Raw genomic sequence first — 17,091 nt, 5'->3', positions numbered from 1 at the left:
CAGGAAGTGGACCAGAAGTGCTTCTGGTCCACTGCCAAGTGCACTGCTGACCCCCCCCACCCGCACTCTCGTGCAACACTCCATCCACCCTGGCATCTCAGCATGCACAAGCCGCCTCGTACCTTCAGGCATGTAGAAAAAACAGTTAAAGCTGTGTCTATGTCCGAATCATTGAACCTTTCTGAATCTCTCCAAATCGATTCGGAGTTCTGATTTAGTTTGGAGAGATTAAAGGGTCTCTTGTTTCAATTCAGAGATTCAGCTGCTGAAATCAAATCAGCAACCGAAGATTTGCACAGCCCTAACTTTCTACCTTCTCTGTACAAGTAGCCTAATTTCTAAATTTATTCACAATCTCAATCTCATGGTCTCTGCAGTGTTAATATCTTCTCTAATTTCATTCTTACTTCCCCGTCAAAATTTTTGAAGACAGACTAGATGAATAGCATGGTAGAAGCTTCTATGGGACACTAATTAAAAATTAAAACCAGAAACAAAATTTGCATTAAAAAATTTCCTGCTGGTCTAGTCTTGACAGTCTGACCTCTTCCAGCTTTAAGTAACCCATTTTCATTACTTTCTTTAAAAAATGGTCTACCAAATGTTATAATTCCTTATATTTAGACTAAATGTTCCTGTTTTTAATTCAGCCCTACTTACACCTACATTATACCCTAGGGAGATTTGAGGAACATCTGTAAAGTTTAAGTAATTAGGAGCGTGCAATTAGTTCCTACTCAACAATTTAACTTCTGCAAGCCACCCCAATGTTCTCTTTATTGCCAATTGACTCCTTTTTCTTAAATTGTTACAACCTTCAGGACCACCTGTTAACTACTGTCATGTAACTACTGTAACACACATGCACATGTGCTGTCATTTCTACTTCTAAAATATTTACTCATGCCTCAGAACATAAAATTGAGGCACTAATGAAACGTTTCTGTGGGGGCAAATTGATGAATTACATTCTTGTAAACAGTTTAGTATGAATTCTTCTGTATAGAAAAATGAAAAGTCACCATTCCAATACTCTTAAGAGTAACATTCAGATAAACACTGAAATCATTAAGTCACTGTACTGAAACTGTCCCCTGCGGCATATACTGAAAACCCCTTGTCCAAGAGGATGGAAAAATGTTGCATTTTCATCATTTGAAACAACTAAGGTACTACAACTCTTCAATAAAATAATAATCAGATATTATCTCTATGCCGGTTACACAAAATCTTTTCATCGCAGCCTGGGTCCCCAATCTAGCCTCTTTAATCTCTCCCAACACTCATTAGGTATCTTGTCTTTAGTTTACACATAACAGTGCCTGAACTGAACTCATCTTCTCACCCTCATAATGTTTCATTAGCACTAAGTAATAGGAAAGAGAGCTGTAGGAATGATCCTCCCTGGGCACACAGTGAAGCCAGCATCTGCCTGGTAACAGCATGACCCTATCTTGCATCTGTACCCTCTCAAAATGTTACATCCAGTTAGGTACCTCCTGAAACCTGGCCCTCTTTCTCCAGTCCTACTTATGTTACAGCTTCTCCTGTTTTTCCATCACTGCTGAAAACACCATCCTATTAGGCATTTAGGCCTGTGAAAAGGAGACCATTTTGACTCTATTTCTCTTGACCAACGCATAGTGTCCAAATCCTGAGGCTTCCCAAGCAGTCCTTTCCTATACATCTTTACAAATGAACATCTTGTTTCAGTCTTCATCATATCTCAGCTTGATTTCTTCAACAACTTCCTCTCTGCTATCCCAAAACATGTATGTTGTCCCTCTCAATTCTACACAGAATACTAAGCCAATTATTCCTTTACACCACCACTCTTCTCAATTAAAAGTTAGATAAGAATGCATGTGGATTTTAAAGGCTGACATTTGTCCAATGACGCAAAAGGTCTGGGAACCACTGAAAAGCAGATTCAAAAAGCCAACTTCAAAATCACATAACCAACAGTAAGTATTTCTTTCAAGAGTTATTTGGTTACATAACCTGGCAAACTATTCCCCCGTGCACTGCCAGAAGTGACCAGGAATAACAGTCACAAGCTGGCAGAGGGCAGGTTTAGGCTGGATATCAGGAAACGCTACTTCACGGTCAGGGTGGCTAGGATCTGGAACCAACTTCCAAGAGAAGTGGTGCTGGTTCCCACCCTGGAGGTTTTTAAGAGGAGGTTAGATGAACACCTTGCTGGGGTCATTTGACCCCAGTAGTATTTCCTGCCATGGCAGGGGGTCGGACTAGATGATCTACTCAGGTCCCTTCTGACCCTAGAAACTAGGAAACTATGAAAACCAGAATTTACAAGAGCATCTGCAATAGCACCATCTAGTGCCATGTAGTAATATCATCTCTTTAAATTAACATTACCTTGATGCCCAAGCATACTTCTCAATGCTTCCAAATACTTTATTTTAATTTAAAGTAAATCTCAATATTGACGGCATATTAGAACTATGGTGATAACACCATCTAAAAGCAATCTTCATTTTTTTGTTTTAGGTTCCAAAGAGTGAAATGCATTAAGTGACTAACTCTCAAAGATAATGAGGCAATTTAAAAAAGAAAACAAATTCTGCAAAAACCAACAAGCTTCCATAATTGAGCTACAAGAGAAACAGTCATGACTGTTTCAGAGTACAGCATATCATTAATAAACATATTCTTAAATGTGAATCATTTAAAACCCATGACTTCAACATACAGCATCTTGCTCATTTTTATTAGACTTCGGGTTTATTTAATCCATGAAACGTGTATTTAAAAGAAAACACCTTGAACTCAGAATGAAAACAATTGTTGGAGTGCTTTGATCTGGTGAAAGGCTTATATAAATGTATCCAGGAATTAAACAAAAGATCTATTGGAAAGCATTACTTCTAAGCATTACTATGCCATCCTGCCATGTTTGCCTGCAAAAATGCAGTATTGGGCTAACAAGAAAGAACTTGCCAATTAACCTGCTTTTTGTTTCCTAGACTGATCACAAATGCACAAAGCATGCAAGAAGAGGAAAAACAAGTTACATTTTGGAGACAACTTTAGCTTAATACTCCATTTGTTTATTATGATGATCCTTAGGTAATATCATTCTTTTGCTACTCAGAACTTCAAACTACTCTATTACAAATCAACATAATTTAAATTCACATAGCATCATACGAAGATAGAGCTGGAAGGGACCACACAAAGTCCTCCAGTCCAGTCCCCTGCTTGGATGAACCCTGACTAAATGATCCCAGCCAAGTGTCTGCCTAACTTGCTTTTGAAAACTTCCAAGGATAGAGATTCCACAGTTTCTTTAAGTAGCCTGTTCCAATGTTTGACCACCCTCATAGACAGAAAATTCCTCCTAATCCCCAACCTAAATTTCTCCTGCTGAAGCTTGAGGCCATTGCTCTTAGTGCTATCCCCTATGGTCACAGAGATAGGCCTTGAAACACATTTGTAAGTTTTATTTACCTGAAGAACAGTTGTTCTTCAGGTAAGTGCTTCTCTTTGTATATTTCAAGACTGTTTTATATTCCCATGTTTCTCATGAAATCACAACAGATTTCTTCAAATTATTTTTCTAACAGTTCTAGACACACTATTCTTTGTCTATAAAACCTACAAATGTGTTTCAACCCTTGATAACCTTACTCTAAGCAGTTGGCTTTAGAACAAATATTCAATAACTAGCAAAGATTTTGAGCTCTGAGCAATCATCTATCTAGAATGAAAGCAGAATTAAGCAGCAGACTCTCAAAGAGGAATCAACCTTCTCAATATCCAGCTCCCCACTTAATCATTATTTGCTTCAGGTGCAACACAAAAAAACTAAAGTAATACAAATAGTTCCTACCTTTCCTTCTCTATAAAATGCACAAGCAGCTTGCTAGCATGCTGATGGTCTGTTCTGCAACACTAGATTAGAAGTCTCAGAGCCGGCAGCACGAAGAAGTTTTCATATCCAACCAGTTGTTTGTTTTCTTAATATACCCAAAAACTTGCAAAGGAGAATTTTTCCAGCTATTTGAGTTGCTCTAGTATCAGATTTACCCCCCAAAAAGTGTCTACCTTTCTCTTAATATAGCACACATAAACATCCCACGTGCAAACTGTTGCTAGTAAGTGACAAAAATACTGCATACCTTATCTCACCAAAAACATAACTGCCCCTATACTTATCTAACTGAAAAATACACACTAAAACTGTCAATACTATCCCATCCAACTGCCTTTTAAGAAAAATTCTACATTTGCAAAGTTAGTGAAAGATATCCAGACACTAACGTTTTACTATATTTTGATAATTATGGCGTCCATAATCACCAGATAGGGGGAAAAATGCATATTTTAGAGAAAACTGACTATAATACAGATCTCTGGAAAACTGTCTGTAATAACTGAACTGTATTTTGATACAAAAATAATATGTAGCATTGAATTTGACCAATTTAAATGGAAAAGGAGAAAGGCAATTTTGGAAAATTCTAGCATTTCAAAAATTTCAGAACAAATAAGAGTAAAAAAAGTCAACCGGAAAAACATGCCTTGCCTTCCAAGCTGCGAATGCTGGCAGGCTGACGTGGTGTTCTCTTCCTCTCCACACCCAGAACCCCAGAGCAGATGAATACATCAGTGGAATTGTGATACAGCTGTTCCCCCACAAATTCTGCTTTCTAGTATCATCATGTCCGCTGGAGCTTCAAAAAAACTCTGTGTTCTATAGCAGAATCCCTGAGCCACGAGACAACTTTACAGGAAGTAAGCACTTAACCCAAGTAATTTTTTAGAGCAGATTAGACAGACTGGACAGATCCTGACTTGAGCAGGGGGCTGATGTACATGACTTTGAGGTGCCCTCCAGCCCCACTTTTGTATGATTCCATGAAAATCTCTCTTGCTAATGTTGATTAAGTTAAGGTTCCACTACTCACATAATTAGTCCCTGGTCATTAGGAAAGGCCAGTGAGATGACTGAGTGAAATCTTCAAATGGGCTCAAGTCCAAGACCCATTTTCAAACATCATAGATGACTCCCAATTAAAGTCATGGAAATATTACTAACATTAAATAATAATCAACAGTCAGGAAAGAAAGCAATGTTGTCATTTTTTTCAAGTATTTTTCACACATATAGCACATTTTAAAATACCGAATTCAATTTCCAGTCAATATGTGAATGATATTAATTGGCAGAAATAGTATATATGCAGAAATAGCAGAGCAGAAATACTATATATGCACTTTTAAAAGTCAATATCAGATAGATTTAGCCAAATACAGAAAAAATATGTACCAACAAATCTTTTGTTCTTAACCATGAATTTATGTGAAATTATTTGCAACCTTTTCTAGTTCCTTACAACATTTACACCAAGGATGCTCACCCCCTAGCCTGTAGTCCAGATCCAGCCTGTGAAACTTATGTCATCTGGCCTGCAGGGCTCCTCACAGATCCAAAAACTGGTGACAGGAGAACAATGGCAATGCTAATTACTTGCCTGGTGCCCAATTTCCAGACTCATTGGGAGCCCTGGGGGCCAAATGGTATGACACTGTATGCTAGATTTGGCGCACACAACTAGAATGGCACAGGACCCAATCTGAGCATATGAGGTCCAGGCAGCGAGAGGCAGGAACCAGGTTCAGAGGGCCAGATTCAGATGAGGTAGTGTTAACCCTTTATAAAATTGTTAATGAACTGGTAGTAGCTTTTGACTGAGCAACCAGAAACAGCTGCCAATTCATTAGCAGTTATGAAAGAGTCAGCACTGGACTCAGCCCCGTTGCTTGTTGTCCTAGGAAAAAAGGGCGTTTTTGGAGCATAGACTAACCGTGAGAAAGGCAGGTCTAGACCACAAAAATACTGTTTTCTATATTCTGCCTTCCAAACCAAGGCACATGTCTAATTTGGGGGGTGTGCAGTATGCAAAAAAAATATACTGGTTATGCTAATGAATACTAAATAAGTTCATATGTATTTTTCAGCTAATATATGAGTTTGTAATCACAAAGGTGTATCAAATTCTCTCAAACATTGAAATATAGGATACTAATATACTAAGTATTAACTCTATTTTTGTGCAATACAAAAATAATCAAACAGGACCCAGCTGGGTCCTAAGGCATGTTCTGTACTTTACAATTCGGACTTTGTTCATTGAAAACTTGCATGAATAATGAAGGAGTAATCTCCCAATAAACTCATGCATTTTCTGTAAAAGGGGCACTCAATCCCTGGCCCATGGACCAGACTCATCCCCTGAAGCCATGTCATCCAGTCCATGGAGTTCCTCAATGGGTCCAAAGATTTGGTGATGAAGGAGCAGTGGCCTCATTAAACTGCCTCTCCCCTGCTGCCAAATTTCCAGAAAAGTGGCAAGCTCTGTGTCCCGGCATGCTACATCAAGCACACAGGATGGTGCAGAGCCCAATCCCAGCATGCAGAAATGGCCAAGGCTGCACAGGGCCTGATCCAGGAATGTGGGACCAGCCACAGCTGTGCAAAGCCAGATAAAGGTCGCAGGGCTTGATTCTTGCATGCAGGACTCAATCCAGCCCACGTACTAACCCCATGCCACTTATCTGACCCATGAGACCAAAAGGTTTAGTGCCACTGTTCCATAATATTTCCAACACTTAGGGTCATATTGCAACATCTCTGATCAAAAAAAAAAAGACATCGAGAAGAACCACTTCAGCTCATTAGGTTTTCAGCACAATGAAAGGAGTTAAGAGAAGTGTCAGAAGCAAAGTGGGTGGTTTACAACCCTACAGGATCCCCCAAGAATAGACATGGAACCCAAACAGGCACCGTCTCTTCACGCCACTCCACTTTCCCCTGGGTAACAGCTTCTTAGTAAGGACTTGCTGATATTAGCTGACGTAATCTTCTCTTGAGAAAAAGGGATGTTGCAGTATGGAAATTTATTCAGCTTCTAGGAGTGGTTCCTCCTTCTCTGAGTGTATTGCTGCTGAACTAAAGGAAAGCATGCTAACAGTCACTCAGTCTACCCAGTCTCAAGCAATATCAACATCCCTAAGACTTGCACATTTGGGGTCAGAGGCAAAGAGTGTGCAGAGGGAAGCAGCTGTCCTTACTTACATTCCTCTGCCCACTGTTATATTTTCCTGTGTAAGCTGAGGGGACCACCCAGCATGCAAACCCCTACCATCACAAACCATTTCCCAGAAAAGCTTAATGTACATCATCACCAACCTTAAGAAACCCAGTTTGACCTCTTAATCACAATACATGTGTGAAGGTAAACTCATGGTTCATAAAAATCTGTCAAACAAGTATTGGAATTACACCAAAACACTTCAAACTCTTTTGTTTTATCAAGGGAAAACACTTCAGGTCACAGTCAACTCAGACAAGTGTGAAGCTACCACCAGAATGCAAGCATGTAAACCAGGTGTGTGGTGTAACATCCTGTGCTGTGCACAAAGCAGCTTTTTCTCATGTTATTATGCAAAATGTTAACAGAATCAAGGCAATGCATTTCCAAATTGCGGCAAATTGTTCCAGGCTTTAACGTTTGAGCATTTGGTACAATGCAATGCAGAAGGCAAGTTTGTGGGGGTGGGTGAAAAGGGGTGAACAGGAATTAAAAGTTAGTTTTCTAAATCCTATTTAACAAAAAGTTCTAGGTATTCAGCACTTTGAAAAATCATGTAAATTATTTAGGCATCTATATATGGGATTTGGAGCCTACTTTTAGACACTTAAAAAAAAAGATATCTGACCCAGAGTTATTATTACTGGACATGTGTTCATACACAGATTACCAGTTACCCACTGTCAGTGAGCTTTCCCATCAAGATTGATACTTACACTGTTCTAACTAACCAGGACAAAGAAATAAGAACTCAAAGCATCCACAGAGTGGAGCATCTCCTTGTCTAGGGCGACAGTCTACGGCTACTGAGCTGTCACAGCAGATCTTATACTGGTTCCCCACCCAGATCCTGGACTAAAGGCATGGCTATTATACACCTGGATCATCATCACCACTGTCTGAAGAAGCTGGTAGCAGTTTGCATGTAACAAATTAACTTGGACACCTCTCAGTTTCACACCAGTTGTCATTCCACTTGCCATAAAATCACTATTAGTTTCAGCACTCAGAAGGACATAGATCCAGAGATGAGGTGATATGCAAAGGTTTTCCCCACATATCCAGATCTGTAGAGAATATCACTAGTCCAGACAAAAGCAGATGTGGTCTAGCCACCATCTCAATTGTGTCTGATCTAGTTTCTTTCACAATAACCTGAAATTTCCTCACAGTGGGAAGAACTTTAATCAGCTGAAGAGGAAACATTTCAGACTGAGCTAGCATGGAATAAATCTGTAACTCAAAAATGCTGCAGTTTCTATTCTGGGACAAAACAGCTTGGTTTCCTTTTCTCCACCACCATCAGCTAAGAGGCCTAAATCCATCTCACTTCTGTTTGATGTAAAAAAACTCCATGCTCTCAGCTCTCCTAATGCCTAGAAAAGGTCAGCATTTAAATAAAGAGATGAGTTCTGATATGACAGTTGATGCTGGAAAGAAAACATAACACTTAAAAAATAAAAAAGCTGCATAACTTCTTACATGGAGAGCTCCTTGGGTATGCTGAAAAAGAATATAGTTTGCACCTGTTTAATTTATAAGCAACTGGCCATTATAAGGATGACTGCACTTCCTAAACCTAAAGTATGCTTCATTAATAGGTTATGTAAAATTACTATATTAAAACACAGCTTGAGTTGTAGAACCATGAACTCCCAAGTCTTTGATTTGCCACTTATTCACTGGCAGGAAGTCACTTCTCTACCCCGTACAAGCTACCTTTCATTCATGGAAAAGCTACTCATCTAAGAAGAGGCATTGTGTGGATTTATTCTTCATATTTGTATAACCCTAAATTTGTACACCAAGATACACTTTTCACAATGAAATTTAAACAAGAAAATATTGGGAAGAACGTGTGCACGTACAGGAGAGAAAAATCACAACTCACACCATTACCACAAAGGCTATAACACTTCTTTCTACAGAGAAAAGGAATTGTGAATACAGAATAAGAGTTTAACAAAAACATCTATAAAACAAGTTAGATAACTAGTAAGACACTAGTGAATGATAGACTGAAACACTATTAATGGAGAGGGAGGTGGGATTTTTTTTTTTTAATCTATATTACAAATAACTAAAAGATAGAATATCAAATGGAAACATTACATTATGACTGGGAAACAATTTCTAGTTAACTGCATGTTCCATTCATCACCTTCCCCACTCTGATCCTTCTCTCTCCAGCTGCACATTATTGACACCAGTGACCAATTTCATAAACATTTACACATCAATTTTTTTCTGTATTTAATATATGTTAGCAAGGCCATCATACCTTTTTCTTGTCCACAAATTTCTACCACAGTTATGTCCTAATTTAGGTCAAAGATATGGAGACTGTGCAACACCAGTAAGCAAGCAACTAGATATCTAACTATAGGACTTTTCACATCTTGAGTGTTACTCCTGCTGGTTCATCTTCTTCCTCATCAACAAGGAAGAAATCCTGAAGAGTATTAGTGATATCATCTGTCAAAACACAAGAGAATACAGACTTAATCCAAGCCAGCTTTATCTGCCATATAAAGAATAATAATACTGTTATTTCCCAAAGATTGTAAAGGTGGCCAAGAAAGGCCTCATCTTAAACAGAATAATAATAATACAAGACAAAAGGGCTGAAAGGGACCTCAGGAAGTCATCTAGTTCAACCTCCTGCTGTAGGTAGAATTACCTCCATCTACACCAGTAGTCTACGCCAGCTCACAGGGTAGTCCACAGTATCTGGCTGCAGAGCAACCCCACATGTCAGAATGATCTGGTGTGCCAGGACCCTGTCACCCAACCCCAAGGATTCCCCATGGGTGTGGAAGTTTGATAGTGGGGAAGCAATGGCAGCATTGCTCCCAGAGCCAGGATGATGACCACTACCACCACTCACCCACCTTCAAATTCCCAGACATGTGGGGAGCCCTGCAGGATAGATGACTTAAGCCTGCAGGTCAGAGGCTGGGAACCACTGGCCTAAACTATCTTGGATAACTGTTTGTCAAACCCGCACTTAAAAAATTCGGCCTCTCTACATAATCTGTTCCAGTACCAAGTCTACTCCTAGTTAGAAAGTTCATCCTAGTATCCAACTTAAATTTCCTTTTTCCATAATATCTAGAACTTGCCACTCACCCTCCTTGTGCTATGAAATTATAGTGCAAGATAGTACAATAATTCAATGGGTTACTGACCATTCTGTTGGGAACAAAGCACTTCAGGAACAGGACAAAATACACATAATTGTGTTGTTATGACAGCATGCACCTGAAGAGTAATACAGATTGAATCCCGGCTGCATGTTTAGTGACTAGGCTATGCTGGCGTATTTAAAAGGCCACAAGCCTTCTTGGCTGTGTGTTACACCGGCAGGATTATATTGACATCATGACTGGAATTAAAAATAGTGGAAGGAAAAGGACAGATCCCAGTCTTGAAGCTTTTAATGATTTCTTTTGTTCTGAAATTAGACATCAACCAGCAATTCCAGGGTCACGGGTTCTGGTTTCAAGTCAATGCCTCAACTACCTCCATGTAAGATTTGAAGACTTGCAAGCATACTTCTTTGCTACACAGAATAAATATCATGACTGAGTAGGTCTGTCTGAATTCGAAGTGGTTAAATTGCCAAGCAGTTATATTATAGTCTCCAACAATGTTCCTACATACCAACAGCAAGACGCCAACAAAGAAGGTAGATGTTAGGGCTGTAAGAAGCTTCAGGTGCCGATTCAATTTGGAGGAGATTCAGCCCAATTCAGTGGGTGAATCTCTGAATCCAGAGACAAATAAAAAGGTCCGAATTGATTTGGAAAAGATTCAAAAAGCTTTGGAGAGATTCGGAGATGCGGGCAGTCCCCACTTGCCGCTGCAGGTAGCTGGACCCAGACTCTGTGCCAGTAAGTAGAGTGAGGAGAGGGACCATGGGGCAACCCCCAGCAGGCCCCATCCCCTGCCTGCTTCCCCAGCCCCACTGAGTGTCCCCTGACCTACACCCACTCTCCCAGCCCTGTCAGTAGCTGCCCCACCTGCCCCTAGTGTCCCAGCATTTAAAGAAAAAAGCCCTGCACTCACAGGGTGCTGCAACAGCCATCAGGGCTTCCGGGGGCTCATGATAGAGCCCCCCACCTCCACACACACACACACACACACACACACACACACACACACACACACACACAGTGCAGGGCTCAACTCCTGCTCCAGCAGCATCCAGTGAGTGCAAGGCTTTTTTGAAGCTGGGAGAGTGGGCAGGGGATGGAGGTAAATGGCAGAGCCCCCCCCTGCAGTGCAGGACAGTGGGCATTGTCCTCCCTCACCTAGCAGGAGCGTGCAAGTGCTGGGCTTTTTTTGTTTTGTTTTGTTTTAAAGAGCCAGGACACTGGGGCCAGCCACTGACAGGGGCTGGGAGACCAGGTGGAGGATGGGGCCTTTTTGATTCGGAGATTCAGCCAATTCAGCAGCAGCCAAATGCATAAATCAAATTCAGCCCAATCAATTCAAGACAATGATTCAAATCACCAAATCAAATCCTTGTCCCCCAAATCAGCCAAATCCAAATCCAAAGCAACTACTAGCCGCTTCGCAGAGGCCTAATAGATATGCAGTTAACAGAGAATACTTGCAGAATCAGTGTAAAAACTGTGCCAGGAGAAAACAAATCTCAGAGAACAAGTTAAATATATGTCCAGAGATATTTAATATATAAATGGAATTAATAAGAAAAACCTACTGAAAATACTGAAAGAGAAAATATTCAGCTAAATGTTGACTTTACAAAATATTAGATGTTCTGAACAAGCACTTATTTTCACCCTGGCTAAACTGCGTTTTAAACCATGCAAAGATAAAACATGAAATTACCAGACATAACAGGAATTTCAAAAATTAATAAGGTAGGCAAAGTCTTTGTGTAGAAGTGATATCTTCTATTAGACCAACTAAATAGTTGCAAAAATGTTATTTGCAAGCTTTCGGACACACAGGTCTTTCTGCGGGCAAAAAAAAAGGGGAAATTAAAAATGGCGAGATATATGAAAGATGGTCAGAAAGCCCTCAGGTATGAAAAAAGCCAGGCTTTAGAAAGAAGTTCTTCTGGAATGCAAATTTAGGAGGATTGCAGAGAACAAAAACAGGTTGTTTACCTGTAGGTACCAGATGTCAGCCAGGTTGGGGGGGCAGGGAGAAGCATAAAAATCCATGTTAAAAATTAGTCCTAGTTGTTGAAATTGGCATTTTTCTTAGTCTTTACATTGTGAAGTTTCCATTTCAAAAGGCAAAATGTGACCTCTTCCATAGCCGTGTTGATAGATATCACCTCTGCCCAAAGTTTTGCCTGCCTTTTATGCTCAAACTAACAAGGACTAGATCCCTGAAAGATTCACAAGTAAATTTAGGGTGTAATCCTGTATGGATTAGAACAAATCCTGAAAACCAAAGAATAGTAAAACATTTAGGAAACAGGTCTACAACTATCTATAAAATTAAGCTCTTTATGAAATGGGCTTCCAGTGGACAAAATCTGCAGGCACCACTTGTTCCCTGTATGTGGGGATGCTGCTCCAGTGCACTGTAATGACAGCATGACAGAGCAGACTTGATTAATAGAGTCTGCTGGAATGTGCTAATTATTGTGCACCAGCAGCCTCCGTCTCATATATTCAGCATATATTCAGTTTCCCCTTGTTTCAAAATGGCAGCAAGGGCATTTTAACTACAGCTCTTTCAAGAGCTTTAGCTAAAGTGTGCCTGCCACCATTTTGAAGTGTGGGATGCTGGATACTAAGATGATGTGGGAACTTAAATTAGAGTGGCTCTGAGAGCCACTCTAAAGTGCTCCCTGGCCCCCAGAATCACTATACCCTATATTAAAACTCTTGAAATATGAACCAAATTTTCTCCCAAGAAATATCCAAAAAATAATGAATGGTGGATTTACTAGAAAAGTTCAATTAAGGTTCAACACTATAAAATGTTCTAACATTAGTCCCTCCAAAAATGCTAACCACTAATCAAACTGCTTAAACCTTACACACGCAAATATTTTCAATGGGACAAGACAGACCTACTTCTTTACAATTTTGGGCCATATTTAATAATTTTAAATCCTTCAAAGCAAGTTACATATTGGGCAAAAATGTTTACAGAATTAGTTGGCAGAAGAGGTTACCTTGTCAAATTTGCTCTTAACTCTTGTTAACCAGAGGTCAAGTTCAATGTATTTAAAATGTATGCAAGAGGTTTGTGCTAGCTTTTTTCTTCTCAAATGCTGCAGCTACAGTATTCATGGCCTGACATTTTATAAACCGTGATCTCATAATAATGATATACTAAAAATGACACTTCTAAGAGTAGTTTCATTTTTAATAGGCCATTCTAACAGGAACATTACATTTTAAAAATACACTAAATAAGATTATTTAAATACTTTCATTCAGGCTTTAAAAAGTACAACGTATACACTACTAAGCCATTGTAACGATATTCTGTGAGAATGTGAAAGAAGTTAACATTACTTCTCCTTACAGATATTCTTTTGAACAATTTGTCATATGCATGTAAACAGCATATTCCCATCTTGTTGTTAATCATTGCTTTACTGACTCCACATTCATAAAACAAAATAATGAAATCTCATGCTTTTCATTGTAAAATGTTATTTTTCCCTCAACATCCATTAACCAAAGCAGGAACTGTAAATATAAAACTATCTTCTCAGCTGGTACAAGTCTGCACAGTCAAAAGAATTATGTTGGTTGCTATTTACTTAAGAAAACCTTCATACGATTCAACTATCTGTGCTCGCCTGTACCAGATATTCCACTCAAATTGCTTCTCAAAAAAAGCCATTTTTAACAGACTCCTTTGAATTTTGGGGAACAAGCTCTACCCATTCTCTCATCCTAGTGGATATAACAGGGTGATCTATGCATATTAATGCTGAATAATTTAACTAAACCTCCTTCTATGTCTGCCTTTTCTTACAATTCAGGTATTAAAAGTATTTGCCCTTACCAGGTGGCATTCCCTGTTTAAGGGCAACAATATGGGTACAGGAGGAGACGTGATTAGCTGTGTTAGTCTGAAGTCAGGCAGGAAATGGAGAATGGTGTTACGAGCAGGACTACCCCACTCATGGCTGACGGGCTATGTGTAGTTCCTAAAGGGTTAACACATGGCCTATAGACTTCCGCCCAGCCACTATTACTCCCATTCCTCCTGCTGCAGTGGCAGCCAAGGTCCCTGGGTTCCCCCTGAAGCCTCCTGCTGTGCTGCTCCATCCTGCAGACCCACGCCCCACTCCTGCGAGCATGGCATGGCAGCATAGTGGGAGAGACGGGAACCAGGGAAGGATCAATGCTGCACACTCCATGTATAGCCAGGAGTCCTAGATACTCATGGGGGGGGGGGGCAAGGGGGAAGGTGTCAGGGTGAGGCTGCCTGCATTGCACACAGCCAGGAAATCAGGAGAGGGCTGGAATGGAGAAGGTTGCATGCGTGACAGAGGGACCCTGGGAAGGCCATGCAGCCTGGGGGTCTGCAGTACACAGGACATGCAACCCCCAACTGCCCATATGTTGGGAAGCCCTGTGTTAGAAAAGTATGTGCATTTTACATAATCATGCCTCTGTGATGTCCCAGATAGAAAGAGCAAAGGTAGCTTACAGTCTTCCTACTGTTTTTTTTTTTAAACAAAGAAAGATCCTAACTACAGGACACATCCTACATTGCTTAATACTGGTCAGTCAGAAGTAACTTACTCTATCCACCAGTGGTAAATTAAAAAATGAGAAGGCCTAAAATCCCATTACATGACCTTTGAGATCTCTAGACTTCCAAAGTGTTTTACTGTTTAACTCTGAAGCCAAAAGGTTATTTAAAATGTCTACCACTATGCCCCCCTCTATATGTGTAGGTAAAGGCATGATTGGATATAATGTGTCATCCACACAACTGTGTCTCCTGGCATGCCCTACGTGCATGGCAGGAGACGCAATTCTGGGATCGCGCATTAGATCCAATCGCGCTTTATTGCCGCTGTAGGGGGAGCCTGATCCCGCATGTCAGGTGTGGGGACTCTCAATCCCAGCTGTGCATATGGGCCCAAAGATTTCATGCACTCTTGAGCCTTGGTGATCACAGCAGCTACAATCCCCAGGGCTTGGGGGTTTCACACTGGGCATAGTGGACCCATCCAGCTGCACAGGAGACCCTGCCACACGCAAGTTAAAGCTTGATAGAAACCAGTTATAATGTTAATGCATATTTTTGAAGTCTAATTTTATAGCTGATTGGAGCTGTTTATCATGTGATAGCTACTTTGCACAGGTCTTAAGGTACTTGTAAAATTAACCAATTAATTGTGTGATACCTGTAGAGGGGGCTTATGAAGGAAACAGACAAACATTTTGCATTTCTTTTGATTTCACATACTCTCTAATTTGAAGCTCTGATGCAGAGAAACACACAACTACGTAAGTGATCTCAAACTGGACATGAGTTTAAATATTATACTGCAGGAGGATCCTAGTTTAAGACTATTTGCGTAACTTGCCCTGACACTTAATGAAAGACATTAGTTTCTTAAACTCACCATTTTTCACAGTATACTTCTAGAAATTAAAACAAATTAAGTAAATCACCTCAAGTATATGCATAGTATATGCCTTCTAATTAGACCAAAATTTTTTTCTTCTTTACAACAAAGTTGTTTAGCTTTTGACCCACCAGAGAGCATTTGTGCACCACCATAACGGATTGGCAGAAAGTGTCATTGACTTGTACTTAAAACACTAACAGATAAAACAAAGAAAGATCACGCATTATACTTGTTAAGGGCATGATCCACATGCCTACTAAAGTAAAAGGCAGGATCCCTGTTTGCTTCAGTGAACTCTGGATGAGGTCCTATATGCACATTTAATCCCATGCTGCATTTGGAGTTAATGGGAAGTTTTGAGATGGAATCCAGCACTTAGGTTACGTAAACTAAAATAGCACAAGGCAGAGCTATGCTGTGCCAGTACAAATCACACAGCGAGATGGAGCCTCATTCATGAATTCAGCAGCAGACATTAGGTACATATGACAGGACACAAGCATGCACAAGCAGAAACAAGAAGTACCATACTACAGGCAGTTACCGCTGTGTGAATTACCTAGAAAACAATTAGGATGAAACCAACAAAACAGAAAAAAGGTTTTTTATATCTAGAACCGTCTTGCAACTTTTACAAACAATCTCTCTCTCTCCAGTTTGTCTCATGCTGGACCACTGAAGAAGCCCTCTTCAAGGTGGAAAACGGACAGCTGGTCCTGCATGTATAACCGTATAAAAGGCAGGGAGGAAGGGATTTTAATCTCTAGTGACATGATTTTTGTGGGGTTTTTTGTTGTTAACAAGTATTTCATGCTTGGTCCCTGGGAGAGCCACACACCTCTGCACTTTCACCATTTGTGTTTAAGGTTTGTATAATACTTTCTTTTCTTTCTTTCTTTTTTTTTTTTTTTAACTTAACAAAAAACAAAAAAAAAAAACTTTCCCTGTTGCCTCCTTTCTCCCATTCCTCCCCCAAAAGAGAAAGGACTTCAATATTCATTTCATAACTAAATCAGAGGCTGAATATAATTCCATCAACTAGAGCTTTAATATATAAATATATATTTTTGTGTTATAAATATGAGTATATATTTTAAAACACTATAAAGTGTTTTAATAGGATGCTCAGAAACACCAGGAATAATCCATCTCAAGTTTAGCACATGAAAAGGAAAGGTTCCTTAATCAGTTATGACAAGTAGATACTACTAACATGACAGGAGAGTAGATTCCAGTGTTAAAGACTTATTTATACATGCATACACACATACAACATATTAAGAAGAACTGAGGTACAAATATGGAGTATAAAAAGTGTAATGCTCTGATGATGAGGAGCAACTATTTTACTTTTGTTATGTATCTCTGCAAAATGAAGCA

At 39.8% G+C, this 17,091-nt stretch overlaps 1 protein-coding gene across 3 annotated transcripts in view; it reads right to left on the bottom strand.

The window, feature by feature from the left end:
• The window catches only part of JAKMIP1 (janus kinase and microtubule interacting protein 1), a 111,453-nt gene extending 101,864 nt beyond the window's left edge, over nucleotides 1-9,589 (bottom strand). The window contains exon 1 of one of the 3 annotated variants that reach the window (XM_019553442.1): nucleotides 9,400-9,589. The gene's annotated coding sequence lies outside the window, so the exon portion shown is untranslated. Of the gene's footprint in view, nucleotides 1-3,853; nucleotides 4,097-9,399 lie in introns of those variants that run through there. The other 2 variants (XM_019553441.1, XM_019553443.1) reach the window with 2 other exon arrangements.
• Nucleotides 9,590-17,091: the final 7,502 nt, after the last annotated feature.

Source organism: Crocodylus porosus, unplaced genomic scaffold (assembly GCF_001723895.1).
Source record: "Crocodylus porosus isolate Cpor-Errol unplaced genomic scaffold, CroPor_comp1, whole genome shotgun sequence".
Classification (NCBI taxonomy): Eukaryota; Metazoa; Chordata; order Crocodylia; family Crocodylidae; genus Crocodylus; species Crocodylus porosus.
The sequence above is the reverse complement of the archived record's forward strand: the minus strand, read 5'-3'. Positions and strand labels throughout refer to the sequence as shown.